Raw genomic sequence first — 11913 nt, 5'->3', positions numbered from 1 at the left:
CTGGTAAAGAATGGGAAGACTGTGCTATTATTAGAAAGTATTTTTGTTTACATAGTATATAGAATAAAATGTTTTTGCACATGCATGTTTGTGTACATCATTATTTCTACTTTTGTGAAAATGTAAAATATTTCTGGTGTCCAAGAAATTTCCACCAAATCTCTTAGCAGAAATCACTACTCTGACTTCATCTAACTGAGGCCCTGGTGTATTTTCTCTTTTGAGTCTGAGTTTTCCATCCATCCTGATGTGAATTTTAGTCATGCTGTCAGGGCATATGAGGAGCCATTCATAATTTTTTATTGCCTTATGTCAACTCCCAGTTTGTTTTTTCTGTTCTCTCATTGAGACCTTGGAATCAATTCTGAATTGTTGCTCTGAGCAGTCCTGACTGTGTCTTGGTGCACACCTGCTCATTTGTGGTACTGCTGGGCACAAAGCATATACATTCTTTGTTGTGATGGTGGTCCTTCTAGATCTCCCCAGTTTCTGTTCTAGCTGTGGTAGCAGCAGTAGAGAGCTGCTGTCCATTGTCTCAGCATTTCCTTAGTGTTTCCACCAGGAGCTTGATGATTTCTGTTCTTTTCTAGGCCTTATGCTTCTGGCAGGTCAAGTCAGGAAGCAGGAAGAGATTGATGTGATTCAACGAGTCCTTGAGAAACATTTCAAGGAAAAACTATGTCCCAAGTCACTTTTCTCCAAAGGAAATGTGCTGAAATTACTGGGTGAGTAGGTCTAAAAGCTAAGAGGAATATGAATGGAGTTTTTTTAAAAAGATTTATTTATTTTATTTTATTCTCCTTACAGAGAGAAGGAGAAACAGAGAGGAAGATCTTCCACCTGATGATTTACTCCCCAAGTGAGCTGCAATGGCTGGTGCTGTGCCTATCCGAAGCCGGGAACCAGGAACCTCTTCCAGGTCTCCCACACAGGTGCAGGATCCCAATGCATTGGGCCATCCTCGACTGCTTTCCCAGGCCATAAGCAGGGAGCTGGATGGGAAGTGGAGCTGCTGGGATTAGAACTGGTGCCCATATGGGATCCCGGGGCGTTCAAAGTCAGGACTTTAGCCACTAGGCCACGCCTCCGGGCCCGGAATGGAGTTTTAAAATACATATTCTGGGACTCGGCACGCTAGTGTATTGGTTGAGTTCCTCACGTTGCATGCTCCAGGATCCCATATGGTCACCGGTTCTAATCCTGGCGGCCCTGCTTCCCATCTTTGTGGCCTGGGAAAGCAGTTGAGGATGGCCCAAAGCCTTGGGACCCTGCACCCACATGGGAGATCCAGAGGAGCTCCTGGCTCTGGCTTTGGATTGGCTCAGCTCCAGCTGTTGCGGCCACATGGAGAGTGAACCATCAGACGAAGGTCTTCCTCTCTGTCTCTACTCTCTGTATACCCACCTTTCTAATAAAAATAAATCATAAAAAATAATAAAATACCTGTTCTTCCCTGGTTAGGTAAATTGTCTCCCCAGTTGTCTTTGTTGGAATCTAAGTTCAGCCGTGTCGTGTGGACCACAGCCATGCGGAGATTGGCCATGCTGGTGCAATGGGCATTGGAATTTGGTGAACCAGTGCTGTTGGTTGGAGACACTGGGTAAGTTCTATAACCCTCACCATTACTTGAGATATCTCTGAAGGGGCTGATTATTGGCACATGTTGTGATTTCTTTTTTATTTTCAAAGCCCTTATATTTTGTTTTGTTTTTAAAAGAAGCAAACAAGAGACCTGTGATTCACTCCGTTTGTCTTCAGATAGGCTACTTGCTTATGGAAAAGAATGATAGCTTGCATCTTCATCACTGTGGGCTGTGTTTGGTCATTCTTGATGAATGAGGTTCTTACCTTAGGTTTCCAGAGGGAAAAATGGATGAGTGAGTTAATCTCTTGGAAAGTTTATATGAATTGGTTCCCACCCCTCCCTCAATAGCTGTGTATACTGCTAGAAAATGATGGGATTGAAATTTGTGTCTTTCTGGATCAGAGATGTGGGAGGGGACAATGCACCTAGGATGTTTCTTGCTGCTTGTTCTGCTGCTGTGATGAGGTTGTCACTGTGGCTGCCCTCTATGCTGATGGGGTGTTTGGGTGTTTATTGGGAACTCATGCTCCTTTGTTAATTTGTTGTACATCTCTAATAGGTGTGGGAGAACTACGATCTGTCAGTTGTTTGCAGCTTTAGCAAATCAGAAATTCTGTCAACTGCCACTTATACACATGGAGACCTCGGACTTCCTGGGGGGGAGGCTGCGACCAGTGAGGCAGAAGCAAAGTGACAAGTTGTGTCCAGTGACAAATATTAATGTGTGCATTCGTTTTAAGAACTGCACTTCACTGTGTCCATGTGGAATTTTAGTCGTGTTGGGGTTTGTGGATCCAAGTTTTGGTTTAATGATGGAAGCGTATGTATCTTAGCAGAGTTCCATTAATCTGTAATTGGCTCAGACAATCATCCTGGTTCTGTCTGTGGTTTTAGGCTGCTATTTCTTCTAGAATGACCAGTTCATCCAGAGAGACGACAGCTGGCTACATGTGTATTCTCTGTACTTTAATTACCCCACTTTTCTATACTGTAGGAAGAAGTGGACACGTCAAAGCTTTTTGAATGGCATGATGGGCCTCTGGTTATGGCCATGAAAGAGGATGGTGTTTTCCTCTTGGATGAGATCTCGCTAGCAGATGACTCTGTTCTTGAAAGACTCAATAGGTACATGGTGAGAGTTTTGCTCTGTGTATGTGTGTTTTTGTTGATCTGCCTTTGTTTCGGTATTTAGTCTTGTGCATTATAATGTAGCTCAAAGGAATGGTCTTTTTGGCTCAATAGGTTCAGTTGCGAAAATGAGCTGTTCAAACCCCATAGCAAAGTGCCAGTTAGAATACCAGTTGTTTCGCTTCTGATGCAGCTTCTGTGAAAGCACTTGAGTCCTTGATACCGTATGGAGTGTTTAGATCCTATTTTTTCAAATTTTTTCCTATATTTGGGATAACGGAGGAGATAAAGGGAGAAGCCCCACCCAGTCTCTCACCCATCCCAGGTCCCTGATGTGGGGCATGCTCCGGGGGTCTTGCTCAAGTGGTTTTGATAGTTCAGTGGTTATGAATTGCTGCCAGTCTCGCCATTCCAAGCACGATGTGGTTGCTGAGGAATCTTCTGATTGACATAATCCACCTTAGAGTCTCCATTTGCCCTGTTTTTCACTGCCAGCATATGGCTGGGGTAAAAATTCTTTTTAAAAAGAGCACTTGCTTTCCTTTTTTTTTTTTCTTCTTTATTCATTTATTTGAAAGGCATAAGACAAAGGAAGAGACTTACAGGACAAGCCTGAAGAAGGTATAATAGAAAAGGGACTTTTTTCTTTTCTTATTACTTTATGTTGATGATCTTTACATAGTTGATTGGGGTGCAAAAGGTCAAGGACTTCAGGAAAGTGGGTAAAACCATTATTTCCACATTTTCTGTTTTTTTCTTCCTGTGTCTGGGAGGAGGGGAAGACATAAAGGGAGAAGCCCCACCCAGCCTCCCACCCATCCCAGGGTCTCCGATGTGGGGCATGCTCTGAGGGCACTGATCAGGTGATTTTGATAATTCAGCAGTTCTGAATTGCTGCCAATTTTGCCATTCTAAGCACAATGAAATCTCCAGACTCCACTGGCTGACATAGTCCACCTTCGAGGGAGTTTTCCTCTGATTAAATGTTGCAATAGTGAGTCATTTTAAACTTATGATAAGAAGCCATTAAGAAAAAAGCTGGCTTAGCAGGGGAGGTGTTTCTCTAAAGACTGTCAGAGGGGTTAGTGCTAAGGTGTGGGTGTAAGTCACCGACTGCAACACCTGCATCTCATGTGGGCATGGGTAGTTCATATCCCGGCTACTCTACTTCTGTCCCAACTCCCTGTTATCGACCCTGGGAAAACAGCACAAGACGACTTGAGTACGTGGGCCTCTAACTCAGATGGGAGCCCTGGAAGAACTCTTGGTTATGGCCTGGCACAGCCTTGGCTGTTACGGCCATTTGAAGAGTGAACCAGTGAGTGGAAGATGTCCCTGTGTCTTTCTCCACCTATATGACACTGTCTTTCAAATAAAAATAAATGTTAAGAAAAGTTGTCAAAGACTGCAAAGTACAATGTGTAAACCTTGTCTGAATTTCTTTCTCTCAGCATCCTTGAGGTGGAGAAGCCTCTGGTGCTAGCTGAGAAAGGGAGCTCAGAGGATAAAGATAATGAAGTGGAGCTGTTGACTGCTGGGAAAAAATTCCGTATCTTAGCCACCATGAACCCTGGGGGTGACTTTGGAAAAAAAGAGGTAAAAACTGTGTTTCCCTAAATACAATTTATTATTGCCATCCATATTTATGACCTGAAGTGTTATGTGGAGTTAGAAACTGGGTAAGAGCAAAACTCTGAAAAGACACTTTAGACTTACTAATAAATTGCAAACATAAGTTTGACACACACTTTCTCATTTGATGACTATCCTTGTGCATGTTCCTGAAATACCCTCTTTTCTTTTCTTCTCTTTTCTTTTTTTTTCTTTTCTTTTTTTTCTTTCTTTTTTAAAGATTTATTTATTTCATTACCAAGTCAGATATATAGAGAGGAGAGACAGGAAGATCTTCCGTCCGAATACCCACTCCCCAAGTGAGCCACAATGGCCGGTGTGTGCCGATACGAAGCTGGGAGCCTGGAACCTCCTCCGGGTCTCCCACGTGGGTGCAGGGTCCCAATGCATTGGGCCGTCCTCAACTGCCTTCCCAGGCCACAAGCAGGGAGCCGGATGGGAAGTGGAGCTGCCGGGATTAGAACCGGCATCCATATGGGATCCCGGGGCGTTCAAGGCGAGGACCCCAGCTGCTAGGCCATGGCGCTGGGCCCGAAATACCCTCTTTTCTAAGACTGCACAGTGCTTAGTGCTTTTTCCATTATTCTGACAAGTGCTCTTAAGGGCTCTGCAAAACATTAATGTTTTTGATAAGAAAAGCTGGATCTGAAATTTAAGCTCAGGCACTGTCTGTAAAGTCTACTTTCCTAAAGGCTGGTCTGAAACATTTCATGAGTGTTGAAGTGGCCAAAATAATCATAGGAGCCTCTTGTTGTTTTGCAGGTGGAGCTACAAGTAGATTGTGTAGGGTCAGGGTCACAGTGGTCCCAAAGTGAAGGGCATGGGGGCAGTTACCTCTGTCTGTAAGGCTCTATTGAGACACAGGTAGGAGCCAGCCACCCTGTGACTTTCAGGTGTGCAAAGTCTCTCAGTGGAGAACAGTCATCATTATGTGCTAGATTCCAGTTGTGCTCAAGTTAGAGAGCAGTGTGGTATGGTAATAGGTCAGAAATGATGAGAAGGAATGGGGGAGTTGATCTTGAAGGTAGGCAGTTATGATTCTTGCTAACTTAGTTTGTGTTTGAAATGTGAGCATGGTATTTTACACCTACTTTTTCTCAGTAGCATAGGAAGAAGGATTATTACCTGCTTCAGTGTCTGAAGAGAAAATACAGTAAGTAAAAGAGAAGGGAGAGAATGAAATAAATTGTGTGGGTGTTTGGCCTATTGACAGATGTTGTTTGGAACACCCACATGCCATATCAGCTAATGTATGCCCTAGGAAGCAGCAAGTGAAGTGGCAAATCCCTTTCACCCATGTTGGGCATCTGGATTTAATTCTTATCTTTCTATTCCTAGCATTGCCTGGCGGAACACTAGATGTTGCAGGCATTTGGGGAATGAATGCGTGGATGAAAGTTCTTTCTTTGTCTTTTCTAAACCTTTTAAGTTTTTCTTTTTAAGCTCAAAGTGTTTTTATTTAAAAATTTTTTTTTTTTACTTGAAAGTCAGATTTACAGAGAGAAGGAGATACAGAGAGAAAGATCGTCCATCCATTAGCTCTATCCCCAGGTGGCAGCTACACTTGGTTTTGAGCTGATCTGAAGCCTGGAGCCAGGCGCTTTGCTCAAAGGTTTTGTTTGTTTGTTTGTTTCTCATTTTATGACACAGTTTCATAGGCCCAGGGATTCCCCAAACCCTCCCTCCATATTGAGTTCCTCCACATTGTTACAGTAGTACAGATCATAAACAGTCATGATTCATTCATTGCGGGCATGGACCATGCAGAGAGTCCAGCATCTTATTGTCCAGATAAATTCAAGTCTCATTGGGAGACCATTCCTGGTCTGAAAGTAGGGCTGGTAGAAAATCATTCCCTCCAGTGAAAGGCCCCTACACAATTTCAACAACAGTTTACAACATCACGAAGTTAATTGACATGGTATTGAATGACCAGTATGTTAGAAAATGCAAGTTCTTAACTGTATCCTGTAACTACTTCGTTGATATCTCAATTATAATTTATACACAACTGGTTGCAATACCTTTAAATAGTTATATGGTAGTATTCAGCTGTCTCGTGTCTATTTTCATTTTCATATTTAGCAGCTTAAAGTATTCAAGCGTGATTTCTACTGAACTACGTGAATTTCAGGAGAGTGCAAACAGGCCTATACCTCAAACATGCCATATGTAGGTGCAGGGTCCAAAGGCTTTGGGCCATCTTGTACTGCTTTCCAGGCCACAAGCTGGAAGGGCACTGGAACAGCCAGGCTATACACCAGTGCCCATATGGAATCCTGGTGCATCCACGACAAGGCTTTAGCCACTAGGCTACCGTGCCAGGTCTTCAATTTTTTTTAAAGCTGTGCAGTTTCAGAATCAAAACATCGAATCTGTTTCTTGGCACATAGACAATACCACAGAATGCTGTAGTTTTAAGGCTCTGTATGTTAACTTGTCAGGTCAGCTTAAGTTTTCTTAGGCAAGACTGAACAAGGTCTACTTAAAGGAAAGCAACATTTTGGTTTTGCATCATCAGCAGGCAGAGCAAATGAGAGATGAAATGATTGCTAAGATTAAGCTGGTGATTGACCTGGTGCGATAGCGAAGCAGTTAAACTCCTTGCCTTGAACGCCCCGGAATCCCATATGGTCGCTGGTTCTAATCCAGGCAGCCCCACTTTCCATCCAGCTTCCCTGCTTGTGGCCTGGGAAAGCAGTAGAGGATGGCCCAGAGCTTTGGGACCCTATACTTGGCTCCTGGCTCCTAACTTCGGATTGGCTCAGCTCCAGCTGTTGCGGCCACTTGGGGAGTGAACTGTCAGACGGAAGATCTTCCTCCCTGTCTCTCCTCCTCTCTGTATATCTGCCTTTCCAATAAAAACAAAAGAATAAATCTTAAAAAAAAGACTAAGTTGGTGATGCGGAGCACTTGCACATTAACTGAATTGTGTTTATTGAGCTGCACCGCATGGGAGACCTGGAGGAGGTTGCTGGCTCCTGGTTTCGGATCAGCACAGCACCAGCCGTTGCAGTCACTCTGGGAGTAAATCATAGGATGGAAGATATTTCTCTCTGTCTTTCCTCCTCTCTGTATATCTGACTTTGCAATAAAAATAAGCATGGTTTCTGGTCCTTGATAGACCTGATAGATGATCACCAAGGAACAACGAAGTGATGACAAACTGATAATTTTGTGCATATGGCATGGCAGGTATTTGAGTTTTGGGGAAGGGAAAGAGAAATCTGTGCAGGGCAAAGGCCATGAGAATGGAGGGTCTTAATGATTCTTATTTGAAATGGTAAAAATATAAGCTTCCTTCATATAAGCTTCAGTAAACCCTTCTCTATGCGGAGATAGCCGTTTATGTTCTCTAGAGTATTACTGTGTGACTGAAAGTAAGATTGAAACCTCTGGCTGGAACCAGGATCTTTATGTGCCCTGTAGTGTAAAGTCTCTGGGCCATGTATGTAGAGTGGGAGAAGATTGAAGATGCTGCTGGCACAGAGAAGTGCAGTTTAGTGAGATGCTGTGTGTAGGGAGCCAAGGCAAAGTGAGCTTTCAGTAAATTGGTAACTAAGGTCATAAATGAGGCATCTGATATGTGCCAGAGTCCTTACCAACCTTTGCAAGGGTATATTTTCCTAACTTTCCTTATAGGTTTAAAATTCACATTAGGATTTGTGTTCATTATAGTTGTCTCCTGCCTTGAGAAATCGGTTTACGGAAATATGGTGTCCTCAGAGTACAAACCGTGAAGATTTGATTCAGATTATCAATTGTAATCTTCATCCAGGATTGTCCCTGAGCAGAATGGATCATAAAGATTAGTCGACAGGTGGCAGCAGTGTGGTTCACTGGGTTAAATGGAGGTGTGTGCTAGGAGCGTGTGTAACCATGTGTGTACATAGTGTTAAAGGAAATAGGTTGTAGTGAAATGGAAACAACATAAACAGACACTCAAAATGTTTCATTTCATTTTAATTATTGCCTCTTTGAGAAAGACTTTATAGAGGTTAAACTGTGTTTTTGTCACCAACATTTTTTTTCCTTTCCCTTTATTAAAAAATCGGTTGAGCCCAGTGCAATGTCTAAGTGGCAAAATCCTCACCTTGCAAGTGTCAGGACCCCAGTTCATGAGCAGGCTGTTCCACTTCCCACCCAGCTCCCTGCTTGTGGCATGGGAAAGCAGCAGAGGATGGCCCTGTACCCATGTAGGAGACCTGGAAGAAGCTCTTGACTTCTGGCTTCCTATTGGCTCCACCTGTTGTGGCCGTCTAGGGATGTGAACCAGCAGATGGAAGATCTTTCTCTTCATAAATCTGGTCTGCCTTTCCAATTAAAAAAATACCTAAAAATTATTATAAAATGTTGAAACATGAAGAAACTAGAATATTATTAAAAAATTTTAAACAATTATTCAGATGCCCAGTAAGATTCAGGTTGTTTATTACATGATGTATTTTTAGAAGTTATGTACTTAATGAATTTGCAAAGAGAAAAAGAGAGATTAAATCTGTCATTCACTAGTTTACTTCCCAGATACCTGCAATAGCCAGGACTGTGTTTGCACTGTAGCCAGCAACAAGGAGTGTCATTACTTGTGCCTCAAAAGGGGGCCACAAGAGCCAGAGCTGAGCCAATCCAAAGCCAGGAGCCAGGAGCTTCTTCCCGGTCTCCCATGGGTGTGCAGGGTCCCAAGGCTTTGAGCTGCGCTTGACTGCTTTCCTTGGGCACAAGCAGGGAGCTGGTTGGGAAGTAGAGTAGCCTGGATACAATCTGGCACCCATATGTGATCCTGATACATGCAAGGCTACCGCACTGGGCCTGATTTTTTTTTCTTTTTGATGATTTATTATTAATTTATTTTAATTATTTATTTTGATCATCTTTACATAGTTGATTAGGGCATAAATGGACAAGGACAAAGGAGAGTGGGTAAGACTATTGTTTCTACATTTTTTTTCTTGTGTCTGGGGGGAGGGGAGAGAAAAGGGAGAACCCACATGCAGCCTCCCACTCATCCCAGGGTCCTCAAAGAGGGGCATATTTACAGAGAGAAGGTGAGTCTAAGAGGAACATCTTCCATTTGCTGATTCACTCCCCAAGCAGTAGCAATGTCTAAAGCTGAATTGATCAGAAGCCAGGAGTCAGGAGCTGCTTCTGGGTCTTTCGCTGGTGTAGGGAGGTAAGGCTTGGCCATGCCTTCCCAGGGCACAAGCAGCTAGGGCATGATTTAATTCTAAGATTCAATACATAGGGTTTTTTTATTATTATTTTATTCTTAGAGAATATAAAAGGTATTCATTCAATGTATAATCATGTCTGTTCAACTTATTAAAGCTTGTTTCAAAAATAGATTGGATAGGGCCCGGTGTGATAGCTTAGCAGCTAAAGTCCTTGCCTTGCCTGCCCCAGGATACCATATAGGCATCGGTTCTAGTCCCAGCAGCCCTGCTTCCCATTCAGCTCCCTGCATGTGGTCTGTGAAAGCAGTTGAGGATGACCCAAAGCTTTGGAACATTGCACCCACATAGGAGACCCCCAAGAGGTTCCTGGCTCTTGACTTCGGATTGGCACATCTCTGACTGTTCTGGCCGTCATATCCACTTGGGGAGTGAATCAACGGATGGAAGATTTTGCTTTCTGTCTCTCCTCTCTATATCGCTTACTTTCCATTAAGGAATAAAATTGGACAACGGCTGGCCATGAGAATGGTAAGCTTCCTACTGTTGTGCTGGCATTACGTATGGCTACTGGTTCGAGTGCAGCTGCTGCACTTCTGATTCAGGAGCTTATCCTGATGCCAGGAGCTTCTTCTGGGTTTCCCACATGGGTGCAGGGTCTCAGGCTTTTGACCGTCCTCCATTGCTCCCCCATTACCCAAAGCAGGGAGCTGGATCACAAGCGTAGCAGCTAGAAAACAAACTGGCATGCATATTGGAAGCTGATGCTTGGAAGTGGAGGATTAGACAGTTGAGCCATCATGCCCGCCCCTAAATTTACTGTTTTATGACATTTGTTGGCAGTTATACTTTTAAGATAAAATGTTTTATACCGATTTTACAAGCTTTTATAAAAGGCTGTGCTTAATGTAAATGATACTGTTTCAATCTGTGAGTTAAGTAAGGTGTATTTTTTCCAAGGCAGGTCTTTTATGGTACATAATTGTGAGCATTAGACTAGTCACTACGCATGAAACAAAGTGTGTGAATTCACTAATTTGCTGAGTTGCATGATGGAGGGTAAAGAAGAAGACCTGAACTAAATGTCACTAAAAAGATGACATTCTTCATTATCACGAATGAAACACAGATGTTCCTCAGTTTCTGTTGGTGAATTAAGTTGAAAATGCATTTAATCCCCAGAAACTACTGAGCATCAGCTTAGTGACAGTTCAAAACTCACTCTGAGTTTTTTGTCCCTTCAGACTGGTGGACTGGGAGTTCTAGCTCCTGGCAATGGCTCAAGATAGTTGAAAGGACTGTCCCACATAGTGCTAGCTGGTGTTAAGATGAAAATTATTATAATTTTCTCTAAATGCAAATGCTTTTCCAGCACTGAGAGATCGAAAATTTGGGAGTAAAACCACTGATAAATCAGGAATCTTTTTATTGTGTTGTAGTGGATTAAACACCCCTTATGAATACTGATTTCAGGCACGCCTGAGTGCCCCACTTCTGATTCAGCTCCCTGGGGTGCACATGGGATAACAGCAAAAGATGGCTGAAGGGCTTGTCCTCTTCACCCACATGAGAGACCCAGATTGAATTCCTGGCTCATGGCTTGGTTCTGGTCCTGCCCTCATTTTTGCAACCATTTGAAAGTGAACTAGCAGATCAAAGGACACCACCTCTGCTTCACCACTGCATCTGTGCAACTCTTCCTCATAAATCAATCCACCATAAAGAGTATAGACTGCTTTTTGGGCATTTGTACCCTCTTGGAATTTGCTACAAACCACAAATGCCTTTGTTTTCTTTTGTCTTAGGGGTTGACATAGCTGAAGTGATGCTGGATTTAATTGATTGGCTGACCCGCCAGGAGTTTGGCCGAAACTACGTGGTCAGTATCAGAGATCTCCTCTCGTGGGTGAACTTCATGAACACAATGGTGGAAGAAGCTGATTCGAAAAGGCCAGACACCATCTCTACAGTCACATCTTTTGTTCATGTCGCCTGCCTGGTGTACATAGATGGAATAGGTTCAGGTATGTTGTCTGTTAGCTGGAGGAGGCAAGGAACCAGGGTAGAACGGAATGTGGATGGGAGCAATATGTGACTGGATCCTTAAGTTTGAAACTTAGAATGATTTTCCTTTTCTTCATGTTTTTTGAAAGGTAGTTGATGTAAAAGGTTTGCCACAGGCATGAGATGATTATAATGATTATGTTCTTGGAGCACTGAGTAGTTCTTAATATGAGCAGATTTCTGTTAATGGGCTTGCATCGTTTTGTTTTAAATTATCATAAAATTCAACATTAAAGTTATGGGCGTTCAGCTGGGAAGATTAGAAATAAAACACGTGGCTGGTGTTGATGCATTGGTACTCTTGTCTTTCGCCTGATTGGTCACTGCATGGCTGGG

Source organism: Ochotona princeps, chromosome 15, assembly GCF_030435755.1.
Source record: "Ochotona princeps isolate mOchPri1 chromosome 15, mOchPri1.hap1, whole genome shotgun sequence".
NCBI lineage: Eukaryota > Metazoa > Chordata > Mammalia > Lagomorpha > Ochotonidae > Ochotona > Ochotona princeps.
The sequence above is the reverse complement of the archived record's forward strand: the minus strand, read 5'-3'. Positions refer to the sequence as shown.